The sequence below is a fragment of the Meleagris gallopavo genome, chromosome 12 (genome assembly GCF_905368555.1).
Source record: "Meleagris gallopavo chromosome 12, MGAL_WU_HG_1.1, whole genome shotgun sequence".
Taxonomy (NCBI): domain Eukaryota; kingdom Metazoa; phylum Chordata; class Aves; order Galliformes; family Phasianidae; genus Meleagris; species Meleagris gallopavo.
The window spans coordinates 13,991,791-14,019,538 of record NC_139415.1 but is presented as its reverse complement, the minus strand read 5'-3'; the positions used below and the strand labels follow the sequence as shown (position 1 = coordinate 14,019,538).

General features: G+C 44.7%; 1 protein-coding gene across 6 annotated transcripts in view; it reads right to left on the bottom strand.

Moving 5' to 3' along the window:
- Positions 1 to 27,515, bottom strand: part of CHD2 (chromodomain helicase DNA binding protein 2) — a 110,174-nt gene extending 82,659 nt beyond the window's left edge. For 2 of the 6 annotated variants that reach the window (XM_085233800.1, XM_085233805.1), the window contains exons 1-2: positions 4,881 to 5,289; positions 4,299 to 4,445 (exon numbers count right to left, since the gene is read on the bottom strand). The gene's annotated coding sequence lies outside the window, so the exon portion shown is untranslated. Of the gene's footprint in view, positions 1 to 380; positions 532 to 4,298; positions 4,446 to 4,880; positions 5,304 to 26,995 lie in introns of those variants that run through there. The other 4 variants (XM_085233802.1, XM_085233804.1, XM_085233801.1 and 1 more) reach the window with 4 other exon arrangements.
- Positions 27,516 to 27,748: the final 233 nt, after the last annotated feature.

The window sequence follows — 27,748 nt, the reverse complement described above, 5'->3', positions numbered from 1 at the left end:
GCTGAGCAGCAAAGAGGAGACATGGTAGACCTGCTTTCAGCACGGCCTCAGAGATGGCAACCTGTGCATGGTGCAGTTAACAGTTACCACGAGCTGAAATCACAGCAACAATCTGCCTGAGCAGCTGTAGGAGTCCTTAAGAAAAGAACAATCTCACTTCCCCAGTCACAAGGCTTTTATCAGCTGCTTTGAAAAACCGTAGCCATCTTTACTTCCAGTTTCAAGTGAAAAAGAGGCCAATTTCTTAAGGCAGCCCTATGCCTGCCTGCCTTACAGCTAATCTAAAGAGTCATGCAAATAGCTGTAATAACACTAAATACCCCATTTAAACGGCATACTATTGCTGGGTGAAAATCAGACATTAGAGATTACGGACTTACCAATGGGACAGGACTCCTCTACCAGGAAGGAAGCAGTGCTGCTACACAGCCAGCAGTCTTTCACATCTCAAAATGAACTCCTGTATCCATAACAAGTTTTTCACTTCACTGCCATAAGAAACAGCACACGCTATCTGCTTTCTGGGGGCACCTATAGGGAACCAGATGCAGGGAATTCCCAGTTATCTACAGGTAAATGAGGCAAACCTGCTGCTCTTGCTTGCCTCTTGCGGCATGCAGCTGTTGCTCATGATGACCCCGGGTTGGTTTGAGGATGCAGCTCTCAGTCATCTCTGCAGATTAAGGTTTTGCTTGCCAGACCTGCAGCAACCTGTCTTTTGGTCTTCTTGTGTTCCTAATTTGCATGTTCAGATTTTACTCTGTTTTTCCTGGGTTTTTGCTGATTAAAATCTCAATCCTAGTCTCTGCATTTTGTTATAACCAGCACATGAAAAATGAAGCCGCTGCACTGGGTTAGGGGACTTCTTGAAACAGAAGCTTCCCCCTAAATGGAAACCTTTACTGTGAAGCTGCTTTCATCACCAACTCCGCAGGCAAAGTCATTACATTTAATAGAGGTTGACCTATTTTGTAGTTCTCGATATTAATGATTATAAGGAGGGAACATAATTAGAAGCAGTGACTTCTAAACAAGGATAAAGAGCACTTGTTGCTGCCTCCTTCTCACCTCGGGATTCATTCAGGCTGCAAAGAGTAACTTGAAACAGCCTCTGGCAGATAAGCAAACTCAAGTCAAATGCAACGATCTCTGGTTTCCGAGAAACCTTTTACAGCTGCATAGAAAAATGAAATGAAACTCTCCAGCACTGCATAATGCTGCTACAAAGACCTCCTGGAAGAACCACAAATGTGCATTGTGGGTGAAAGCTCATCTTGGGCTCAGAAGAGATCTATGTGCCAGCATCCGAGGCTGGAGTAAGCTGTGGCCATGTGCTTCTGTTCCTGTGGAGCTGCTGGTGTTTTCTGCTGCACTGCTGAGGCCATGCTCTGACAGACAGCAAAAGAGTTTAAGTTCGGTAACCATGCATGAGGGAGCTGAACGCAGATGTGTCATGGCTTTGTTGGCTTTTTTCTAACTTTGCTAATGCAATCTGAGTTTCCACATAGCGGATACTGTTGTCATAAGGAAAGACGAAATGCAGGCAGTGACTGGATAACCAGCCAGAGTGGGCATAGAAATCCACGTGAATATTCATTTTGAATTCATTTTTCCAGCTCTTGTGAAGCCCACAGTGCTCTGCCTTTTGGCTCCGTCTTGCCCACAGTGACCCCTGAGCAACCCTCACATTTCCTCTCACACCATCCTGGCTTGCTTGAAGGAACTCACATTGTGTGAAAAGAGCAAATTCTTGTAAAAAGTCCCTGGCTCTCTTAAATTCCCCTTCAGTTGTTGCGGTTTGAGCAAGCATTTCTGCTTGAGCAAGCCTCAAGCTTCCTGATTTCTGCAGATCCCCCCACTGCAAACAACCAGGTTCAGCTTTGCTCAAAGGTCTGGCCTGGGTTTCTTTCAAAATCAAGATAACATTGTTGCCCCCAGCTTAAGACGCTATGTGTTGTTCAGTACAAGGCTGTTTCCTGCAGTGCCAGCCCTTCTGCACCAAGCAGAACTGTCACAGCCTGCACCTGCAGTGGGCTCACCGTGTGGTTTGTGGCTAACGAGCATCTCAGCAGGAGGTGAGGGAAGGGCAGTGCCCTATGCAGAGCACAGCTCCCAGGGACTAATACAGGGACAGAGGGACACAGCACGGATTGGCTGTGTTTGATCTTTGCACTCTGATCAACCCCACCCTTGGCCACACAGGGCCATTCTAGCTCAGCTGGTTTTTCTTCTCCCTTTCATACACCCGGGATATCAGATAAAGGCATTCATAAACCAGGCCAGCTTCCCAGCACGCCTTGAGCCATTAACCCCATCTTGTGGTGGTGATTCTAGAGAAACCCTAGGCAGTGTCTTGGGACTGTAGTGCAGCTAGCAGCAGTGCTGTACCCACTTGGTGCAAGCAGCTTGCTCTCCTCAGGCTTATTTTTAGAGCTGTTTCCCAAGAGCCCTGGGTAAGCTGCCAAGGCCAGCTCCATGTGTGTCTTTAGCAGCAGCGCTGTGGGGGTGAAGCCATGTCAGCACCTCTACCCCACCACTGTAAATAGGATGTAAAAATTCAGTCCTGGCAGAAATACAGAAATCATTGTGGAAAATCATCTTAACTGAACCTGATCCTTGCTCAAATTTATCTGGCTAGGGAAAGAAAATGGGGATTTAAAACATGTTTTGTCCTTCTCAGGCCTAAATCTTGAATTTTAAAATCCAGCTGCACTGCACTCAAATTACTTGCAGGGAATTTTTGTAGTTGCTTTTTTAAGAGCGTATCCGTGGCAAATGGAAAAGTGAGCCGTTCCCTCCTCCACCTCTTCCACAAGCCAAGCGCATGATTAAAAGTTGTCGTTGTCAATCTCACTAATGAGAGCCATAGTTAATAGTCATTTTAATTGGGTACAGACCCATGAGAGAGAGCTGGCAGCAGTGCTTGTGTGGCCTTGCAGGCTGCTGGACTGGGGAGCAGCTCTGGGTGACAGTGAAACAGAGGGCTTTTGACCAGGCCAGGTGCCAGCCCCCAGTATGTCAGGAGATGTTTGTCAAGCTGCAGCTTCAGGCCCTTCATAACAAACTGCTGAGCATTCCCTTGGTGCCTCTGCTCCTGCTGCAGCTTTGTACCTCTCTGCTGAGCCTGCAAAAACAGCAGTGGGGGAGAAAGAGCACGGCCACCACAGCGTGCTCTGCGTTTCCTTCATGCTGGGGTAAGGTTTGACCACATAGGGGGACAGGAAGACGTAGAGGAAATATAGGAAGAGGAACTTAAGGAGAGAGACTACCAGCTCCACTCACCCAACTGCATTTCTGGTTTCTGTATTTATACATTTTCTGTATTTCTGTGTTAGCCTAAAAAAGGCCAAATGCAGAAACAGCTACAGCCAACAGGAGCTTTTTGCTGTGCTGGTAGCTGCAGCTGCAGACCTGGGCAGGATGTTTGAGAGATACAGAAAGTGGACATTTTGTGAAATCACATGAGACAGTAACTGGCTTAGCTTGGCTCAGTCCTGCTGTCTTACTTCCCCATGGAAACGCTGTGCTGCACCATCTGCCAGTGCCTCCCTGCAACGCTTTGAGCTCCGACCTCAGCCCCGTCTGAAAAGTGCATGAACCCACCAGAAGTCTCTGTCTTTCTCCCCCAAATCCCATGCTCTTGAGCAGGGGGTAAGGAGGCTGTAAATGCACCCATCTGTCATCCTGCTGCCCCCCCAGCCCACACGTGTGCTTTAGCTGACAATTACTGCACAGTTAATCACAACACATCCTGCCTGCCTAGTGTGGGTGGGCAGGCAGCTGGGATGGTTGCAGTGGAATCCAGTTATAAAGGACACAGATTTGCAGGAAACTGGGATTTACTTTCTGCTCATGGAGATACGGGTTCCAGTTGTCTGTTCTGGAAAAATATGCTAAAATATGCATATTGCTCTCCAAAACACATAGAATGCCCATCTAGCAGCCCTGAGAGCACTTGGGAGGTGGCTGAGAGATCCCACATCAGAACCCCAGCCTCAGCCCCATGTCCTGTTGGCACAGCTGTGCTGGTAAATGCCTGCGGTGGTGGCATCAGGGCTGCTTCTCTGCTTGGCACAGCCCTACCACACTGACACATTACACTGAATAAATGCAAAGCCTTTAAGGAAAAAATGAATGTGAATGCCAAGGGTAGGCTAGAGACTAAAGCAGTGCTATGAGGAAAGGGTTTCTGGGGGACCTTGACTCTAACGATGTCTCTTTGCCATCCCACCACTGTATGTGAAGACAGATTTTTCACACCCACATCTGCAAACTGGGACCGAAGGGTTTGTACTGACCTCTCCTGAGAGGGGACTGCCAGAAACTGGAAAATGTGCAGCACTGGTCCCATTTCCTCCTCCATGGTGAGCGTGGGGCTGCTCTGTTCCATCCCATCCTGTTGTCAGCATGAAATGCTGAGGTCCTCTGAATCTTCCTGAAAGTAACTGTGAAATACACAGAGATAAAATTGGCCCTGAAATGCCATTCTGCTAGGAATTTTATAGTGAAAGCTCCATCTTGGCTTTTTAGTGACAGGATGTCTTGTTTAAACACAGAAACATTCTATCATCAATGAGCAAAACTATTTCAGCAGGCAGTCATACTGTGACTGAAGGCTATTGAAGTATGAATTGTTTTGATGACGTGTTAAAACAGTCATTGGGATCTCACAATTTCTTAATTCCAAATATCTCAACAGAGAAGAAACAAATAATGAAAATGAAGAATGTTCTGGATGCTTCACCAGATGGATACCAGCAGACTTGAAATCCCTCCTGTTCTGAGACAAAGATCAGAATTGCAAAAAGGAACTTCTGCTTGTCTGGCTGTGCTTTTTGCCTAACACCTATCACAACTTGTGCAAATCCTCTATTACATACCTTCGTGTACAGAGATTGAGGTCACAGCTGTAATCCAACCAAAACCAGCACAGCGTGTAAAAAGGAAACACGTCTTTGCCACGCACTTTGTCCACTGCAGTAAACTGGAAAGTAATTCCACCTTATGAGTTAAGACAAAAAAAAATAATTGGGAATTCAAGTGCCAAGGGCTGCTCATCTGCCCTACTCGCTCAGCGCGTTAACAGCCAGGAGAATTAAACTACATCTGATATTCAAATGGACAGAATGAAACGAAGCGCAAAATTGGCGAGCAAATAGAACTCGGCTCCTCCAGCTCCGCTCACCGATCTCAGTGCCCGCAGCCCCGCACCGGGATCCGCTCCGGCCCCGCTGGAAACGAGCTGCTGCCACCTGCCGGCTGCACAGCCCCGGGCCTCTGCCCTGCTGCAAAACCCGGAATAGCTGGGGGAAAAAAAAATAATTAAATTAACAAACAGAAGTTAGGAATGCAGGAAAAACTCGCCGAGAAATAAATGATGCTTTTAGCTTCTGGATTGGTTCGCATCGCTGGGGCTTTTGGATGTGTGTGTGTGTGTGTGTTGGGATGTATGGTGTTTTGTCGTTGGACAAAAGGGATGATATAAACTGAAAAGTAAGCAGCAGTATGCTGCAAGTGAGAAACAAAGGTGTTCCAGAACAGCCCAAACAAGTTATGGTGCACAGTGCTGAACAGCTGAACAAGGGAACTGCCCCAATGGAGTCCTCGTGATCAGAAAACTGAGATTATGTTTATTTGTAAACATGCAAATCTCAAAGAAATTAATCCTGCTGCAGCTTCTTTCCCTTCCCTTCCCTTCCCTTCCCTTCCCTTCCCTCCTCCCTTCCCTTCCCTTCCTTCCTTCCCTTCCCTTCCCTTCCCTTCCCTTCCCTTCCCTTCCCTTCCCTTCCCTTCCCTTCCCTTCCCTTCCCCCTCTTAATGTTTAAGTCCTTGATTTTTTCTTATTTATTTGAGTTTAAAGGGCAACAATACTTTTATCTGATATGAAATCTTCTGCTGCTAGTAAGAAATTTGGATACCGTGTGTTACTGCCTCGCATTCTTTTAGCAACTCCTGACGTTACAAGGGAGACGTTCTCCCCTAGGACGTGAGGGATGTGAGCAGTGCACCATCCCCTTCCTGTGCCAACCTCCTCCAAAACAACCAAGCAGTCGGATTTAAGCAGGTACGTTTCTTCTTGAACCACACCTTGCACAGAAGCTTGCATTACTGCTAGGTTTATATAGCTTCGCTATAAATGTATAAACCTGAATCACCGAGGTTAGAACAGCAAAATTCCTGCGAGCAGATGAGAAAACACACAAAGGAACAAAATGGTGAGCGTGGCTTTTCCTCTGCCCTTCCGCCTGAAGCAAGCAGTGTTTCCACAGCAGTTGGTGCAGAGAGAGCTCCCCCTCCTGTCAAAAATCACCTTGAGCCCTTATCCACCCCTGGGAGCCTTCCAGCACTGACAGGAATGGGGCCATTAAAAACATCAGCTTCCAGACGTGCTAAATTATCAGTAGACACAGAAACAGAGCATTGAGTGTTTTTTACATATCCCTTATTATTTTCAGTTGCTTAACCGAACAAAAAGCTTATTCCTGTCAATGGAAACCATCCGGCATGTAAATGTTCATCTCAGTGCCTGTAGCTTCGCTAAACGAGCCCCCAGGATTACTTATTGTCTGCTGCAAGGTAATCAGCATCTGACAGCTTTCACCTTGTGGAGTCTCACCCAGCATTTGAACAACATAGAAGAGTCTCCTATAAATAGAGAAAAGGCTCATTGTAGGTAAAGGCAGCGAACTCAGAATGGTCTGAGAAGTAATTGAGATGGTACTTAACATACATATTATAACACACACCAAGCAGCAGTTGGCTGCACCTGGCATTTCAACTGCTATTTATACCTTCTGAGGACTTTGCCATTCTCCACTTCTTTTTGTTTAACCTCATTTGTAAGGACTGTTAGGGGTTTTATAAAATGGAAGGTGTTACGGTAAGAAATATTTTTAAAACCTCTGCTTTCCAAGCATGAAAAATCTCTCTGGCTTGCAAAAACATAGCAATGTATGTAAACACTATGCTTCAATAGAGAGGAGCTGACAGCAGCAATTGGGGAGCTGTAATGCAAGGTATGCACTCCGTAGGGACTTCAAAAGGAGATGGCAGCTGCAGAAGGCTGAAAGCAGAAATTCCTGGTGTTTTATGTGAGGTGGAAACCCAAGAGGAGGATGTGCCAGGGCAGGACTCTGCGGTGGATGCCCTCTGGCTCCAGACTGGAGCTCAGTGCTCTGATGTGCAACATACAACAATACCCAGAGATTGTGGGCACACCGGCAGGCCTGGATGCTCGGGGTTTGCAAGCACTGAGTGTTGCCTCGCTGCAGTGCACAGAGATGCAATCCTCTGGTTCCCACCAGGGCTACTGCCCCTGCTCATCAGAACACCATCCAAAAAGCACAAAGCTCTCAGCTCACACAAAGCCTTTGTCTCACGCTCCATGACCGTGACCAGCTTCCCTCTGGGTAAGTCCTGCCATAGCAAGTATTTTCTAGACATTTTACAGTTGGGTGAACTGAGACGGGGGACGAAACTGTTTATTTGGGGCAGGGGTAGAAAGGGTGGTTTATCCTCTCACTTTTCCACCGCCACCATCGGCTCCATCTGCCCGCCCGTCAGCTCACAGTGCCAGGCTCCAGCGTGACTCCTATCAGTCTGCAAAGTGCTGCATGTTGATATTTTGGTTTGATACTTGGAGAGCTCTACAGAGATATTTAATTAGACAAAATGAATTCCTTTGAGAACAACCTTCTGGCAGCACTTTGGAAAGTGCTTCGAAGCTTCAATTATTCAGATGCTTAAAAATTGGCTTTAGCCACTTTCCAACCAAATCACAGCACCCCTCAAGCCAAACGATAGCTGTGGCTCGCCTGCCAGACACATTACCAGAAGGTGAGGTGCCAGACCTCCTTAGAAGCCACTTCCCACAGCTGCCAAGCCCCTCACTCGCTGCTGTCACCAAAGGCTTCCTCTTTGCTGATGTTGTCCTCCGGCCGCTTCGCTCTCTGTCCCTTTTTGCTGCAACACATGCTGGGTGATGGTGCCATGGCCCTGATGGGACATGACAAGCAAACATGCAGAACAGCATCAGTTGGTCTGTGGCATCCAAATGTCAGAAATCCCTCTCTGTCTCATTCAAAAAGGGACGGAAAGGAAGGATACACACGAGTGAAAGCAGACAGGCACAGGGAATGTGAGTGCAGACACTCTGGAGGCCACATCTCACTGCCAACTCGTCACCTTTGTAGTGACTCTGGTGACAACCAGCAAGGAATGGCACGATGATGAGCATTAATGACCACCTATATACTCAGGCTGCTTGGGTTCATTTACACCCGGGATAAGATCACTGGGGGCCCATGTGAAATCGTGCATCCTCTGGCTGTAACCACTTCTCAAAGCAGGATCTAGTCATATCAGAATCAGAGAAGGGCTTGGGGTGGAAGAGACCTAAGGATCACTGTGCTCCAACCCGCTGCCATGGGCTGGGTGCCACCTGCCAGCTCAGACTGCCCAGAGCCCCAGCCAACCTGGCCTCGAGCACCTCCAGGGATGGGGCATCTTCTTCTTCTTCCTCTTATTCTCCCTTTCCACACAAGTTGCACGGAGGACTCTGGGCTTCCACGCTGCTTTCTCAGCCGTGGCTTTCTGATGCCTGCATCATCGCCAGCCCCTGTGCCAATGAAATGCTCCCTTTTGTGGTGATGGCCAGCACTCCTGTCCTTGGCACCATTTACATTTCGCTATGGAAAGCGAAGGGGTGGGACAGCACCAAAAGCTGCAGTGCTCAGCCCCCTACTGGCACGGCCTGAGCAATGCAGCAGCAACAAAGGGACGCACCACGCGATGTCCGTTTCATTCGGTCTCCTCAGTTCCTTTAAATTCTCTCCGAAGTAAATGAGGATTTATAGGGATCTTTAAAAATTCCACTCGTATCAAGCCGTTAAGGAAGAAGGAATCTATATTTAAGCACTTACTTAGGGAATGTCTGCAGAGCTCTCTGCAAATGGGACGGTGCTGGAGACGTAAGGGGGTTAATGCTAAATACAGCTGTATACACTCCCTCGGCCACCCGAACTGCTGAAAACCTCCTAGCAGGTGATCACAAGGCTTTCTATAATTGAAATGAACTTAATCCTGACAAAAATGTAGCAGCAGCTGCTATGAGAGCTGTGGCTGCTGTCCAAGTATTTCCCACATTGTTCTGTTCTGGATATTGAAAAGGGGCTGATGGCTGTGTTGCAGGCTCCTGCCACCGAGTGTCTCTGACAAGAAAGCTGCTGTGGTTTAGATTTAAGGCCTTTGTTGTATTTTTTATAGGAACACTCTTCTCTTGTGTGGGGATTACCATGCAAGGATCTGAGTTGCTCAGGTATTAATTACTTACGGCCTGCAACAGCACTCTAAGTCAGAAGTAAAATATAGATATTCTCTCATATAAATATATATATATATGCTATAGTAACACATGTAGGCAGTTGTGTACATATATATTAATATGGTGAGATATCAAGCTTGATACTGCAAAGATAAAGGCAACAGAGCTTGTAAGTGCTGGGAACACACTGATGGGACCTATCAACTTCCCTGGAGTTCTCAGACTTGGAGTCTGGATCTGCACATGGTCTCTTTCTCCACTGTACTGCCAGCAATGTGCCCACAGCTGCTCAAAGGAGCTCCCGCTGTATCCCACAGCCCTGCTGTCCTCCTGCTCTGCAGACCTGCACCCACACCTCCCATTTCAGCTGTATGGTTCAGGCTCCCAGCGTGGAAAGCATTAGCTCCATCTTTTTCAAACTCTCTTCTGCCCTGAGCTAGCCAAGACAACACTCACTCACTTTGTGTGATGTCCAAGGCTGTTCAAAGGGCAGAACAGAAGATGGTGCTGCCGAGCCAACATGTTTTAACAAGAAAACTTCCTTGGAGTCATTTCTTGACAGCTCCTGTTCCAAAATAACCTTGTTTAAAGTTGTCAAGGAGATAAGTTTGAGAAGCACAAGAGCTAGAGAGAAACATCCCACAGCCACTTCTGTCGCAGGGCAGAAATGCGGTGAAATATTGATGGACCAACCTCCCTCATCTCCTACTGACGGGGTAGCTTGAATTCCAGAACAGCTCTGTATATGCACCGCTGGGATAAAGCTACATGGGCAATTGGTTTGGGATGCATATGGCTAATGAACAAGAATCAGTTAGACAGCATTATGGGAGCTAATGAAATGTTCTGTACAAAACACATCACCTCCAGGTATCGTCGGTGCTCGCTCCTGGAGTTTAATCCTCTTCTCTGCAACTGCCTGTGCAGCCCCACTTCTCCATGTAAAACTACAGGAGCAGCACAAAGAACAAAAGAACTTTTGATCATCAAATGGGGCAAAACGATGTCAAGCTTTCGGGCTGTATTTTTTTTTCTTATTAAGACTTACGTTATTCAAAACACGGGCAAGCAAAAGTAAGGCAAATAATTTCCACCCGCATGCTGGCAGCTACAAATGCTATAGAGAAATTTTAGCTCAAACTGAGAGCAGTAATAGGAAGTTTCTTTGCTTTTCAAATCCAGGGTACTCTCCTGCCTCCATAGTTCACCTTCCCTCCAACCAGATTTCAGATGAGGACAAGCAAGACTACTGAGTATCAGTAGAAAGGCTGCTTATTAGACTCACCAGTTCCAGGAGGTTTGTTGGAAAGAAACATCCTAAATTCAGATGCCTCTTCAAAATCCAATTTACTTGGCAGCTGTAAATGAAGTGGCTGTAAAACAAGAGGCTGTCTCACAGTATTTCATTTTCTAAATCTTGTGGCACCTGTAAACGCAGCTGAGCATAGATAGCTGAACATCTAACATAAAGTGATGCTGCGCACAGGGATCGCGCTCTGCTTAGTCCCTTCTGGCAGCTCCAGACTTGGTGAAGTCCATGTGGATTGCAGAGCTAAGAATTAGAATTCATGCTACCTCTCGCTTATCAGCACAATGACAAATGAGTTCTCTGCTGTTAATTCCTCTAGAAAAGGATGCCACACGTACATCTCCCTGTGGCAGCACAGACGGCGACTGCCATCAAAAGTCAGAATTCTTCACTATTTCTGGCCTTAACAAAGCTTTCCAGGCTAGCTTGATGGAGCTGCTGTATCTCCTTGTTTTCATTTCTCTGGCTACAGAGCAAGAATAATATTTATCTATTTTACAGGTCACATTAGAAAGATTAATTTGCTAATGCTTGTTGAGTACTCCGAAGACATAAAGCAACAAATGTGTTTTAGGGACTGTGTTTAGTGTGCCTGAAATCAATAGATACTTGGCAGAGATACTAATGAAGGGACCCAGAGCACACGGGAGCAAAGAGAGACCTGGATACCCACACTATCTATCTCAGTCCCAATCCACGGGGCATAGCACGTGTCCACACACATCCTGTGCAAACGTGCCCACTGCTTCCCATAGCAAGCTGAAAGGCTCTGCTCCTATACTCTTCAGCATCACAGGTGATGAATTCAAAAACAACAGCGTTTCTTGCTGAGGAGGAAAGAGACTCATCAGCCTGTTTGTGCCTAGAAGTTCTTCAGCCGTGAGTATGGCCCTCCATCAGGTCTATTGGTACGACAGTAACATACTGCTGGCTTGACTTCCCACAGACACTGTCTTGGGAGAGCCTTTGCCTGAGCAGAAGCAAGAGAGCGGTTGTGCCCTGCTGTTGCTCTGCGGCTTTGGAAGCTCAAAACAAGTTACCAGACTCAGTCTGAAACAGCTGCTTTTCAGGAATGTCGTTCCACATTGGTGAAGTATCACAGATCAAAATGTGGTTCCTGTCTCACATCTTCCCAAGAAGAAATAATAAAGCAAAGGTTAGGAACAATGTTTTTGCTCCACTAATAAAGACTCAAAGCAGATTCAAAAGGTCAACAGGTTAGAAGTGTAAGGACCAGGAGTAATGAAGTTCTCATCATCTTCCTTCAAGAACTGCTTATCTGGGCTTACATCCTCTATCTTCTAGCAATGAAGAGTCTGGCAGCCTGAATACAGAACTTTGAGAAATGCCAGCTCATTGCCTCCATAGCCCAGTCTGTATAGTTTACTCATCACATCACCATAACTGCATTAATGGAGATACTCACAGGCTTTCATCTTTTATTCTTGTCCCAATATTTATGAAAGGAATGGGAACAGTGAATATGGATCCAACACAGATAAACCAGCCCGAGAGGCAGAGCCTTGTGCCTGTAATCCAAACCCACTTACCCAGAGCCTAAGTGAAACCATCAGTTATTCCTAGAAAAGCTGCAAGGACAGGAAGAAGCATGCATGTTCCAAGACCATTACAGCTTTAAAGGCCCCTGTTCCTAAAGTTACGGCAGGTCTCTCACCATTTTCAGACAGCAGGTCACTATGAATTACTAATTATCAAAGCAGGCAAGTCATGTCCATTGCTGACCTACTGTGTGAGCTGGGCAGAAAACCAAATCTGTTCCCACTGCATTGACTCAGGCTGTAAAGTGATGCAAATATAAAATATGTGCACTGAAGAGGTTTGAAGCTTAATATAGATCTTGTTAAATGTTCATAAAGAATACTGGAGCCCTTAGATTAAGAGGTACACCAGAGGAGAGTGATGGGGTTATAAAATCCATTTTTGCAAATAACTCATATTTATACAGCGCCTTTCATTCTACAGATCCCAAAGCTTTTTTCCAACATAACACCCTGATATACTGTGTTCACTTCACCTACCAGTTCAAGGCAACCTCCCCTCAAGTGAAATGTGGCAGCTATGTAATAGCCCTGAATAGCAGTAACTTTAATAATAGCAAGGCATTTATATGGTCTTACAAACTTCAGAGAGTTAATTCCCTGCCCCTTCAGGAAGCAGACAAGGTTTATTATTCCCATTTCACAAAGGCAATATAACCAGAGTGGACAAGAGTGGAGAAAATCTGCACTCACAGAGATTTATAAAGCGAAATTCCATGCATGAGCCTAAAGTGCTTTTAATCCCACGTAGAGAAAAACATATCAACATGCCTTATTAAAAAAGAAGTCCTTTACTAAAAATAATGATGTGGAGAGAGCTCTGATCTGGATTCTAACACCTGCCACTTCAGCTGAATAAACTGCCTCCTCAAGCACGTGTTGACATAGAAACATCATGGTCCACAAATGCTTCTGTGCCATGAAACAAATTGGGCGCTCAAAATATACTGCCAGGAATCAGACAATCTGTTTTAAGAGGACCCAAGAGTTAGTAAAAACCTCTTGAAATATAGCAGGAAAGAAAGCTGCAGCAACACTGATCTCTAAGGAAGACTGGCATTGTTCTTGCAGCTTTACAGTTCTTTTCAGCCCACCTGCACTGCACTGCAACAAGGGAGAAAACTTCATTTTGTTATCCCCAAAGGTTCTGCAGAATACTTCTGAACTTAGAGTCCCTCTTTTTATATATAGGAAAAGATACAGCCCATATTACTGTTCCTGTATTTTTTACTCAGCAGCGGTGGAGAGGAAAAAAGGAGTGTAAAAGGACTACCTTGCTCCTGGAATCTCAAACATCTTTTAATGATAGCACTGAAAATCCTCCCAGCTTTCATTCTTCCGCTCTTACCTACCAAGGACTCATCCTTTTGCAACTTGAGCAGTTATTTACAGCTTGAACCAGGAAACACCTTCATCTATACAAGCCTTTGCTCCCTAGGACTTTGCATGAAGTCACCGCAATCTCCCTCCAGCCAGAGCAGCTTTGCAGTGGGGCTCCAACCACGTATTTAGCCAGGCTGTGACAACTCCCAGCTGTCTGCAAAGGGATCTGCACCACCGCCTGTCCTTCCAGCACAGCCACAGCCTGCAATCACTCCCACAGCCTGGGCTATGCCAGGGGCAGGTGGAGGCTGAGCTGTGATACCTGTACCCTGCAGGACCTGTGGATGAGATGCAAGGAGGCAAAAGAAATGAACTGAGCCATGCCGAGCATCATCTACTCTCTGGCAAAGTGATTTCCATTCACAGTAGCACATTTGCTGGAGGAATCATTCCCCATTCATCACTGCAGCTATAGGAACGTAACTTTGCCAGCCAGGGCTCGGCCTCTCTTTCCAAAATACCCTCAATGTGCTGTATAGCATCTTCACGATGCGCCACATGGATCAGTGCTCCTGCCTGACTCACTGACCTTCTCCACTTCACAGAAGCTGCTTCCTTTCATCTGTCTGGCTTCATTTCCCCTGGTGAAACTTGCACTTCCATGGTCCCACTGCAGCCTCCAGAGGGAAACTGCAACAAGGGAGAAAACTTCATTTTGTTACCCCCAAAGGTTCGGCAAAATATTCCTGAACTTGGAGTCCCTCTTTTTATATATAGGAAAAGAAAGGTACCAAATCATCAGGATTTAACTTCTTTACTGAGAACTGGAGTCCTGTTCCCAGCCCGTATTACTGTTCCTGTATTTTTTACTCAGCAGCGGTGGAGAGGAAAAAAGGAGTGTAAAAGGACTGGGGTATCTGGGGAAGAAAGGACATCTTTAATGCTCTCCTCGCTACACTTTAGGCAGGCCTGATGCCCTCCAGCACCCGAATGCCAATAAAGCAGCATCATGCATGGGAAGTCACGCAATCAGGGAAGTTTTATGAAAAGCTATTGCAGAACTACATGAGCCGTGGCAAACACACCGCGGCCTGAACTCATAGCCTGACCCTCATTTAGGCGTGCGGACAAGGACACAGGACCTAGCTTTGGTGCTCAGAAATAAAACATGAGCCTTTCTGACACTGTCAAGCGCAAAACCGAGTGCAAAATCATTTCATGGCACTGAGCTCACAGCAAAGAGCTTTTAACCTTTTCTGCTTTTGGAATAATTTGTTTAACTTTCTGGCATCTCACTACCACACAAGTCAAACACTCCATCGAGAGTCTAGATCAAGGCCCAGGGGAAAAACCTCCCTGGTGCACTTCATGCACTACAAAACAACAGAGATGATGGTGGAGGAGAGCCTCTGACTTTGCTTCCTTAGCAACCTGGATGCCAGGAAACCGAACACATGGCACTGCAGGCAGCTGCTGGGCACGTGTCGCTGCTACAGTTCAGGAGAGGAGCAATCTCAGCTCCACTGACTGACACAGCAGCAGCACAGAGCTGTGGGCTCTGCGGGTGCCACTTCTTCCCTGCTCTGTGTCTGCCTGCAGGGGGTCCAGCTCTGTGGGATGTGCTGAAGTTCAGTTTTGACCCTGAGTAATCAGTGTAATGAAGTGTGTCCTCATAGGACTGAGCTACCGCATCAGGAGATTTGCAAGCTTAAGACAGCTTACAGATCCTTATTTATAGCTCTCAGACTTAAGCCCAGACCTGGAGACCCATACATTTGGGCTTAGAGGTATGTTGAGAGAGTAAAGAAAGTGTATGTCTATCTCCACCTCCTCTTGATTCCTACCTGTGAGATTACCATCCATCACAGGCACAAGAATAAGAGAGAGCTGCCTCCATGGTGCTCAGCTACCCTGAACAATGCTCCTGCGAAGCAGGCTTTTCCATTAAATAAATCTTCCAGCTCTTTCTTTCCCTTCTTTCCTCCCTCCCTCTTTAACCCTAAAAGAATTTCATTTAATACCTAGGGAGCAGAAAACCCACCAGGTTTGACCCTGACCTTAGCAAATGGAAATATGATGTAGTGAGAATTGAGACCTGAGAGTCAACTAGCTTCTTTGGTTTCACTGTGGAAACACCCCAGGTCATTCCGTATTTCTATTATGAGCCTCAGATAATGGGGAAGAAAATTAGGTAATTCCATTTTTGGATTAGTTGGGTTTCTTGTCAGCTGGGAGATGGGATCTGAGGTATGTAGAGAATGACTGGAGGCACGGGATGAACAGCTGATTATAGATGTTGTTTGGGATGCTATTTCTGCATGGCCTGCTCCAGAGATATTGAAAGAGATTGTATCTGCTTCCCCTGACATTTATACCTGTTTTCCATCACTGACTTCAAAGTCATTACTCTGCATTTGTCCGTATTTGAGTGTGTAGAAAATCCAGGACCGTTGTTTACATGTATCATTGTACTGAACCTTACCTAAGCTTTTAAATGATCAAAAATGGGTTATGTATGTAGAGAAGAATATTAAAACACAACAGGGAACCTACAAGCAGTAGTAACATTTGTAGGAAAAGGAGTATTGCCAGAGCTGATGTATCTGTTTATGGGTAGAATTATAAACTCTAGTTCAAAGCCTGCAAATTGCCTTATGAAAGCAGATATTCCTCTTCACAGAGACTGATTGATTTCTCTAGGTGTGTAAGAAGAGTTTGCAGAATCAAGAGCAACGTTAGTGAGGAAAAGAAAAGACAAAACTAAAAGATCACTGCATGAAACGTTGATAAACGTAGCTCGGAACGGTTGGATACTAGACAATCTTTAATCTAGAGAAAAAAGACACAAAACAATGGCTGAAAGGTAAAGCCTGATTAAATTTAACACTAAGTTTTTCAAACAAAAAAGCAATATGCGTGATTAATGAAGTAAAGAATTTGATTTCCTATCTCATGAGGTCTTCGACTCAAGTCATTCAAGAAGAGAAGCTTTAGTGATACACATTAGCATGCTCAACCAAGGATTGAAAAGAGCAGATTTGATGCTTTCATGTTTTGTTTTTTTTTCCTATCCTAAAATTTATCTGTGAGCACGTTTGGACTTGGTAAAGCATCTGATATCACCTCATAAAATCTAGCTCTCTGGATGATCTGAATGCAATAGTCCACGGATTGAATCACAGCTGAATGGCTGCAGACAAAGAAGAATGCTAAACAGGGAGTTATTGTGTTGCAGAATTATGTTTATTAGGGCATCAGAGAGATCAGGTCCTCGGTCTTTTTTGACGTTGATATTGATGACTCTAAAAAAGGACTGAACAAAAGGATGACAGGCATTCACAAAAGTGACATGAAGTTGAAAGGGATCACAAATGCTAGGGAAATCAGAAAGAGAATGCAAAGGAATCTGGATAGACTGGAAACACAGAGTGAAAACATCTCAGTGACTTTCAGAGCCAGACAGGTTGGAAGTCTTGGATCTCTCGACGCCTAAAGGCTTTAAAGGTGATGTTCATTAAGACTGTGCCATGATGAAAAAATATAAAAAGATGCAGTATGTGGGGACACACTCCAGCTGAAGCTGGAGATCCGTGTTACAGCAAGCCAGGAAGAAAATCACAGAGAAGTCCTTTAGTGCCTTTGGCAGGTAAGGCATTTAATAAACATGTCTACCAAGAATCTTCTATAATAAAACTCGATGTATCATTTCCATTCACTGAGCTAGTGTCATGTCTGCAAACTGCACAAGGCTTTGTCTCCTCAGTGCATTAATTTCCATCCAAATGCCCAGGCACAGCCTCTATTAGCAACCTCTGTTGACAAGAGTAGATTATTCATAGAAGCATAACTAAATCTCTCTTATTTCTCTGAGATCTACACTTGCTCCTCTGCTGGCAGATGAAAATTCACAAATGAAAATGTCTGCTGCCTTCCCTTTAAGTATTTGGGGCTGGATTTAAACGTACAACCTCTACTGAAAGATGGATTCTAGACATCACCGCCTTCTCACCATGATAGGCTTTAGGACTCAGAATGTGCTGTGGCCTAGAGGCAGTTTGCACCAGACCCAGCACCTCCAGGCTGGAAAGTAGTGGTCTAAGAGCAGGAGGCTCCTAAGGACACTGTCAAAGCAAATGGATCATGTATCATTATACCCTAGGGATACAGGGAACATTTGGCTAGTCTAGAGCAACTCTTCTGGCTTCCCTGCCAGGCTGTGGCACCCCTTTCCTTTGGGGGTCTATGTCAGTAACAAAGGAAGGGCATTCTGCAGGAACAGTAGGACATAGCATTGCAGCTGTGGAGCTGAGACAAGACAACACAATGCCAGATTGCTCTTCGTGGCCCTGGAACACCCAAAGCTAAAGAATTTGTATACCTGGGAGGAATGATCTTTTCCTGTAGGTCCACCCTCACCCTGTCTGGCATTAGCTGATGCCCTCTAGCCTGTTTGTCCCAAAAGCAGGGAGCAACTGGTCTGCATGACTTCGTTTCTCTGTGACCTAGAAGTGCTTTCCAATTTACCACTCACATCGCTCAACCAAAGCGATACATACGGACCTGCAGAACATACTGCGCTGCCGTGCCTTCCTCTGTCAGCCTCTGCTGCTCCCTAGCATGGCTTTATCCCTCTGTAAAATAAAGGTCATTATGGTGTTATTCAGGTAGTGGAAGCTTTGAAAAAATGCTTTCAAGTATGCTATAGAAGTAGACATTATTACCCACTGCCCAGGGGTTTGGAGAAGGTTTACTCCAATAAAAGGCTTTGCATTCTGCTGGCAGGAAGCACCACATATAAAGTGGAAAATTTTCCAAGCTGAATTCAGATGAGCTGCTTTTTTATCAGATCTTCTAGAGAATGGGCACACCACTCCCTGGACTGTGTGAGGGCTTAATGCTCTAATAATATTCACCCCACTACTCCAGATTCACAGGGTAGAGATTCAACGTGCAAAGTTGAAGACTGAAATTTCAAGAGGCTGATAGGCTGATCTGAGATGAGATCCAACATTCATAGGCAGATTCAAGATACGTGTGCACGTAGGAGTCTTGGTGCTCAGCATTTAGAGGCACAGCAGATTTAGCATGGGGCAGGAGGTAGAGCACAGGCTAGATTAGCCAGTCCTCGTAGCTGGGACCGTGGTGAATTAGCCCCTCTAGGGAGGACTGTAGGTTACACTTGGCTCCAAACAGTGCTCAGACTCATAACTCCATAAACACTACATCCCTTCTCAGGTGTTTGAACCGGTGGAAGAAAATGGAGAGAAACAGGAAGGCTTATGGACCAGACATCTTTCATCTCGACCGCAATAAACCTATTAGCATCGCACAGGTGAGGAAGGGTTTGTGGCACTGCGCTGATAACAGCACTGACAGCAGATGTTAGGCACCAGGCAAATTCCTTAGAAACAACCTTATTTGAAGTGCTTACTCCCAAAAACTGTCAGCTGTATTTGGGTTGATGCGGAAAATATTTTAAATGGTGTTTCAGACAGCAAAAACAAGAGATGGGTAGAAATTACTGCTCACAAAAGCAAGGCTTAAATGACAATTTCTGTGGTGAAAAGCTGCATTTATTTAGTTGATTTAAAGTTACTTTGTAAAGGAAACATTTTACACCTACTCTTCAGGTATAAAGAAGGCTTAAAAATTAGCTGAAAAAAATGTGTTTGTTATTTGAGGATTATCCAGGCCTCTTCCCTTTCTTCTTTGCTCTTTGCATTTTAAACAGAGGAAAAAGTAGGTATAGGGTTGTTTCTTTAAAGTGGAGAGACACGTGAATCTTTCAAACATCTAGATTCTCACCCCACATATTTTTCCAGTATTTTAATTAAACAGATGAAAAGAAGCAACAGTGAGTTTCTAGCAATTTATGAAATAATCTTTCTTTTCCTGATTGCTTATCTTTTATCTTTTGATCTAGCAAGGTCATAATCCTACTGCTTCCACTCATCCTTAGAGACCCTCCAGCCAAACAAAGATAAGACTTGGAACTTCTAAAGTAAAAACAGAGTAATCCCTTCATGTAAACCATAGCAATACCAAACAAAAACAGCACCAACAGCCACAGCACTGAGGCCCTTTTTGAGCAGAAGCAAGAGCTGTCATTTCCCTCTGTGCACCTTTTGGGATGCCCCCTCCAGGTATGCACCTTGCCATGAAGCAACATTAGGTCTGCTTCACACTGGGGGTTTTGCAGTCTGGCTGCAGATGTTAACAGATGTTTTCCTACCTTCCCCAGAGAGCAGATGCTACTTGCACATCTAGAATGTGCCATCCACTGATTGCTGAGTCTGTAGCTAGATGTCACGGGGTGGAACTGCTTTAATGGAACTGCTTCCAGACCCCAGCCAAGTGATCTCCTCCCAGAGTTACTGCAGGCAGGGTGAGATCGCTGTCGCTCCAGGGGGACACCAGCATGACAGGGAAAGGCCAGTGCTGAGACAACAGTCATAAGCATTGCTCTGCTGAACCAGAGCTGAAGTCCGCCACTGTTCAAAGGAGAACGTTCCAGTAGAGCCAAGAGGCAGTTTGTCTCATCCTATACATGCTTCATCAGCTGTTAGGATTCCCTGCCTTTCCTACAAGCAGATGTTTTGGCGAAGTTTCTCTTGATCATTAACTAGCTCTTCCACAGCACTTGTACCCAGCATGGAAACACACACAAGAGCACCTAGGATCAGTGGCTCATACCCACGCAGGGTAAGAGGATGAACAGGAAAAGTGCATAATATGTCCAAAGACATCAGTCACATTGAGATGCATGCTGTGGGGTAGGCGAGTCACACAGCAGCTCCAAGAGCACTGGGCTTGCTGAAGATCAGCTACACACACCAGAGGATGTCTATATGAGAAATGGTGTGCAGATATCCCTGGGTTGCCTTCATAGTGACAATGATCAAGATGCGTTATTGCAAAACCATACATGGGCTTAGATGGATCCTCTGCTTCTTATACCTGTACAGGGCTTTTAAGACAGATGTAAGTAGGTACTGAAGCATGAGAAATTCTATTACAGCATACACATATCCCCTCATAGAAATCCCGTTTTGACTTCATCCAACTTATCTCCTGCAATGACAAAACAAGTGCCACGTGTGATGGTGACAGTCGTTCAGCCAGGTCAAGAGACAGGAAAAGTAGGGTTTTTTTTGTCCTGTTTGTTTCACATCCTGGTCACCTGTAGCCCTGTATGGAGTCCTGCTACTTGGCAGTCACTGTAACACCATCAATAAACCTCCGAAGTTATCTGAGGCTACAAGATTATTAGCTACCACCCCGATGAGTTTATTTAATGCAGCTGAGATAAAGCAGAACACTCAAAGAATGCAGTCTGCAAATCATCTAAAAAAACCGACTTAATTTACGTGTTGGTTTCCTTCAGGTTGCACTTCAGCAAGCCATCCGGGATTCACTGCATGAATAGCCAGCCAAGCAGTGGGAGGCAAAGTCATCATTGGCTTTTGTGTTCTTTGATTACTGTTATTCAATCTAAACAAAGATTTGTGGTTTGCTGGTGTTCTTCCTTTCCTTTTTTTTTTTTTTTCCCCCAGATTAACTGCTACACTCTGACATTGTGTATATTATGGTTATTGTAGAAACCTGTTTAAGAGATAATCTCTGCACACCAGTTTAATGATTGCACCAGCCTTTATTTAAAAGAAATCTGTTGCTTATCCTAGACTTAAATTGCAAGCCTTTTACAGCAGTAACACTGGCTTTTAAGTGTCTGTAAAAAGCCATAAACGCTTTACAAGGTTATAGAAATAACAGTCTAATATAATGTGCTAAGTAGGAGGATCCAAAGGAATCAGACGAGCATATGTGAAGATACTGTTTGCTCTAGATCACTGGTCTTTAATTAGCAATAGGACCTGGCAGCAGCCCTCAGATCATTCTTGATAGATGAAGCACTGGGGTTTTACTGCTCTGCTGGTTGAGGTTCTGTAGACAGTCACCAGAAAAAGGATTTAACCTTTAAAGTTACATAAACTCTGGTGGCATGTGCCCTCTTTTCTGACATACAAGCTCTAAGACTCCTCTGATGATACCTGACCTGGTCACTCCTTGCATTTATATCTCTGCTAGTGGCCTGAGTTTTTAGTTTTGAGGCATGGGAAGGAGTGTGCTCGTTCAGCACTGCTCCTTTATACATCACACTTCATTTCCCACCTGGTCTTTGTTCAGAAGATGCATTATTTCTGCAGAAACTCCTTGGGAGGGTAGTTTGCCTCAACGTGAGTACATTTCATTTCTTACACAGAAGGTGTATTCATTCCCACAAATCCCAACTCACCTAAATCCAATGATGTAGCCAGATTCATCTCCTTTTTTATTTTCTGAACCATTTCTTGCAATTTCTCCCTTATTCTGAGTGCCTTATAATACATCTGGGTGCTTTGTGGAAGTCATCAGAAAGCCCAAAGCAATGGGCAACCTGACTTTCACGTGCATTTCTAAGCAATGCATAAAGAGCATTCTCCATAAATGGGGATGTTCCTGTAATAGGCATCCATAAATAGAGAAATCTGCCATTCCCAGAAGCAGTAGCAGAAACACTTCCTAGTTTTATCTAGTCAGAACCAGGCTCTTCTGCCAAAAGCATTATTGCTACTGAGAGCTCAAGTCTATAATGACACTGAGCAGGTGTAAACTGAAAGAACAGCTCAGTAAGGGGAAAAGCTAAAACAACTCCCACCCCTGACGTGAAGTCTCCTTGAGGTTCATGTTTTAACAGGATAGAAAAGCAGGCTCTCACCAGAAAGGAAACCAAACACTTCCTGCATTTTCCACTGACTGAATTTCTTCTCCTCAAAATCTCGTTCTTCTACCAAAGCTCTTGGGAGCGCATGCCTTTGCATTAACCACTGCTAAAGGGGAGATGAAAGAAAGATAGAGGTTCCTTGTTATCCAGGTGGGACCCCCTGTCCTAATTACATGGAAAATGTGACATACTACGCAAAATCGAAACCCCATGAATTAGTTCAAATCTCAGACAAATGACTGTTCCAGTAGAATGCTTATTGCAGAAGGGCTGGCAAACTCCCCTTGCTTGTATTTATTACTGCTCTGTTCAGAACAAGCCACATGATGTCATTGAAGAACAGAGTTGCGAAATGTCACATTCCAGACTAGGAACCAGGAATGATTCCCAGTGTAGGCAAATGACACGAAAAAATACCAGTAAAGCATCCGTGAGGGGAAAAAAAAAAGGCTGAAACAAAAAAAAACAACCCTGAAGCCATGTGAAACAAATTATATTTTGCAAAGCTGACATACTAATGATGCTTTACTTCAAACACATTTACTGAAGAAGTCCTCTGTATCTTCAGAATGTGGAGCTAGGATTGCGAAATTAATTTAAATTTCAGGGGAACATTTAGGGATTATTTACATAGTAACAATCTGCAAATATTTCCTTTGGATATTGCCATTTGGAAGAGAATTTGGATGTCTTGCTTCCCACTTTACTGGCGTCTTTAGGGATGGGACTATAAAGAAGATTCCAAGCTCCCTCTGCTCTAACACCCTATTTGTTCCAAGGATAATCTGAAGAACAAGTATACTGTTATTATAAAAGTTGAGTCTTTTTTATGGCTGCTATTTATTGCAAGGTTAAAAAACTCGAAGGTCCTTTTACATTACCTCTGCTAAGATGAGGGTTCTTTTCCCTCTGCATTACAGTTCTGTGATTCCTTTCCAAAACACTGATTCTTGCCACTGGTTTAGTATTTTCAGTTTTGGGGTAAACTTCCTCTCTTCTGACTCTAAGGAGAAATAAATCACCTGAGAAGTTACGACAGCAATGACAGCTGGATCAGTTTATGTTGTCTAAAATTAGCTGAGATGCTGGGAAGCCCTCGGAAGATATACTTCCTCCTGGGGCTTCATGCTTTGTTCTCAAGAAAGTCAAGCCATTTTCCATTGGTTCAGTCTTTTAACATCTGAACAGGAAGTGACTACACTAAATACCTTGTGCAGTTCATAAAAAAATGGATCAGAGCTGAGATATTACTTTCCTAAGAATCAGCCACTTGGGATTTCCACCGAACAGATGGGAACAAATCCCAATCTGTCCTAATTAAAGAACAAAATGAAATTAAATCGTAATTGAACAGAACCTCAGCATCACACACAACGTGGTGGAATATAATGTTCTATTGCTTTGCAGAATGAAGATTCCAGGGAATAAATTCAGGGCTCATCTAAGTCAATAGGTCTCATTCAGAGAAATTCAGATGTGGCTCAAACACTGCTGAAGTATAATCTCAGAACCAGCTTCGTGAAATGTTCTGCCTTTGGTCACAGCTGCATCTCTCTGACACTCCTTGACCTCTTCCAGTGGAAAAGACAGGCAAAACAGGCAAAATTCATGCAGGATGTACACAGAGGTAACTTACCATGGGACTCCCACTCAGCAGGTCCCATTTCTAAACACAGTCACGCCTCTATTCCCACATATGTCTAGACATCGCTGAGCAGAAATTACCTGGATGCAAGGAGTGCAATAAAAAGTACCCAAATCATTAATCACCGTCACCGAGTGGCTGGTTAAACCCAATTATGTTCAGAACCAGATTACTGAGGACAGAAATGGCCATAAAGAAGCAGCTTAAAAGGCAGGGGACAGAGCAAAGGTAGAGATGCACTCTGTACGTAGATAATGCCTTTTTTTACTTCTGCTGTGCTGCTTCTCATCTGAGCATCAAAAAAAATCCAACAGCACAAGTCTGCTTCTTAGGGGGATCAAAACAAGCCAGAAAAATCCTGAGCTTTATCATTTCTAAACTGTTTGGAATATCTTTGACACCGCACATACTGGTACAATTGTACCTTGTCAAATAGAGGAACTCTGTAGTGTCGATAAATATTAATTCTCCGTGCTGGCTTTCAGCATAAATCTTAGTAGACTGAAATATCTGCTGCAGGAACATTAAAAAAAAAGCAAAAGTAGCAATAAACGTCCAACAGAAGTGCTAGATTTAGCATCCACCACTGCCTGCTTTATGCTAGTCAAGTTACAGATGTTTCAGGCAAAGCATTTTAGAGAAAATTAGACTGATGCACTCATACAATACAGCAAATTCTGTTGCAAACTTGCAGAATGTTTTGGGAATAAGTCCGATTCTATTAAAAAATGGATGTGAAACAAACAAACTGACACGGGTTACAAGGCTTGCAGTCCTGCACTACAGCAGCAATGCTACGAGAAGATTAAAGACGACCACAGGAAAATCGTAGACACAGAAATTCTTATTTTTTACACTCAAAAAGGATTTTGTGCTTCCCACTATCCTGCATCACCCCACTGCAAAGATGGCAGCACTCAGTTCTGAGCAAGCATAGAAGGAATCTTTGTGGTTCATTTGTCCTTGCACAGGAAACACAAAAGATGCTGTCCACATGGGACAGATCTGCTTTTTACCCCTCATTTTTGCATAACCACTGGGCACTGAAGGCAGCAGTTACAGATGTTCGTTTTTGAGGGTAAAGAGTGCCTTTGTCTCGATTCATGACCAGTACATGTCACTGCAAAGCTCTAATAACACTTAGCAATAGTGTTATTAGAAAATAATAGCAAAAATAAAAGCAATAGCAAATGACAGATGCATTTTTGGACCCGAAGCCTCGTGACAAGCCAGAATCAGTTCTCACTTTGGAAGCCCCTACATCTTTTACTTCATTGTATGGCAAAGCACTGAGCTACAAGAGGAATGGCAGTGCATGACACAGTGAAGTCTGACAGAGGCAAAGCAGCAGCTGGCAAACATCTCACAACAGGCAGGGCCAGCATCAGGGTCAGTATTTACAATTAATAAATCACGTGAACAGTGCTCACACCAGTGTTTGGGAAAGAGTCTGCATCACCAACCTGACCTCCTCCCCAGCTGGATTCTTTTCTTTTGCTGAACAGAAATAAATTGGGCCCCATGTCAGAAACAGGGAAACTACGCAAAAACAAGCAATGAAATAAAGCTGGAACAATGACCAATTCAGACAGCTTAGATGCCCTTCTGCACATTGTACATGTCAAAATTTCCTCATACCAAAGAACTTCCTGCAAAAAAGCACAGGATGCCTTTATTACAGAGTGGGTGGTGTTTGATACAATATCCCAATTGGCCAGGAAAGCCTATGAACCACACATTATTCACTGCTATCTTTCCAACTGCACACTGCCAGCAGTGTAATCTTTTTCAAAGTTGATTGACACACACATACACATGGATTATACCCTACCATGATAAGCTCGAAGTATAGGCGGAGTTTAATAGGAAGGAAATCAGCTCCTTCTTCTCTCCTCCTTTCTCTCACTTCATTTCAGTGGCAACGTGTCCTTTTCCCCAGACACAAGCAATTATTTTGCAGCAGTGAAACCTGTGCTAATCTGATACAACACATGGCAAGCAAAACTAAGTTATGTCCTAGCAGTACCCTAGCATAGGCTTCCCTATTTATTCTCGCTGTCTGGCTTAATGACACTACTCAAATACTCAGCACACCTGGATTAATTTCACAGCCACAACTATGATTTCCATGAATCTTAAGAAAAGGACTATCGTCATTTGATAGATATTAAACTAGACCCAAAGTCGAAGTGATCAGTGTATTTTGTTGCTGAAGGCAAAAGAAGTAAAGCAGTTTTAGTAATTCTTCCAGTTTAACAGATATAAAATGATGCTGAATCAGCAACACAACGAGGTTTATTCCATGAGAATGCCCATGCAAATGCATCGCAGCTTGAACTCTGTGATCACTTCATTTTATATTTGGACAGATGTTGCATGTTGTAATTAAAAACAGTTGTTATTGGCAGGGAAATGTTATTGGAATAAGGAGCAGATGAGTTCTTAAGGAACCCATTGGGCCACATACATCCCTGGTGTTACCCCACTGACTTAACAGGCATACAAAAATAAAATTAGTCCAATCTGTTTCTTAGATAGATGTCTCCAGAGGAACACGAGAGTGAAACAAGATAATTGAACCCCTCCCCAAGAGTCCAGTGGCATGTATAGAAAGCAGGCATTTTTCAAGCAAAATGTTTTTCAATTTTACTCTCATTTTTGAGAAGGCTTCCTAAGTGCTGTGCATTACTACACATTTGAAAGAGTAAAATCAGTCACAGGGACAAGGCCCACTCACAGCCTTCCTAAACAGCAGTACCATGCAGAAAGGGGATTGTGCAGAGCCATCATCACAGGTTTGAGTCTCAGGGAGAAGCCAGGCATGGACTTTTGAAACACCTCAGTGGACATCAAGGGATGGTGCACATTTAATACCGTATCTGTTTGCTTAAGCCAACAACTGCAGCAATTGCTAAGGAAACACGAGCACCGTGAGCTCACCAGACAAGTAATAAGATCCAAGTCTGTATTTATAGAGCAGTCACTATGGATTAACACACCCTTTAACTGCATAGATCCTCACCAGCTGGCAAGTGCCTCTGGCACCCTTTAAACACAGGAATGGTTGACTTACATACAGCAGGCCAGCCTGGGCATGACATCTGTCTGTCGGTGCAGTGCTGCTCACGAAACTTCAGCCTGTCTGCTTGGCTCCCAGCCGGCAGTGATAGCTTTATCCTTCCCAGTCCTGCCTCACCCTTTCCCCCATTGCCGGTGAGAACAGGCCATCAGCCTTTCTTCTAAGCATCCTTCCTCCTTGCTTCCCACTGGTAAGAAAGAAAAGCTCACGAGTCATTGAATCAGTAAGGTTGGAAAAAACCACTAAGACCCTCTAGTCCAACCATCCACCTGCCACCAATGCTGCCCACTGACCACATCCCTCAGTGCCACATCTACACAGTTCTTGAATGCCTCCAGGACCAGTGACCCCATCCCCTCCCTGGGCAGCTCGTTGTAATGCATCACCACTTCTAGAGAAGAATTTTTCCTAACGTCCAACCTGAACTTTCCCTGGCACAACTCGAGGCCGTTCCCTCTCATTCTTTCATCGCTACCTGAGAAAAAAGACCCAATCCCCACTTCACCACTCTCCTTTCAGAGAGCGTAGAGAACAACGCGCTCTCCCCCTAACCTCCTCCTCCCCACACCGAACCATCCCATCTCCCTCAGCCGCAGCCCACAGCACTTGCGCTCAAGCCGTGGGAGCGGGACCTCCAACCGCGGCGCGCGCAGGACCCCCGCAGCGGGAACAACCCCAGCTGGGAGCGATGCCCCACCGGCATACAGCGCGCACCTCGGCCGCGGGCAGCGCAGCCGGAGCGCGGGG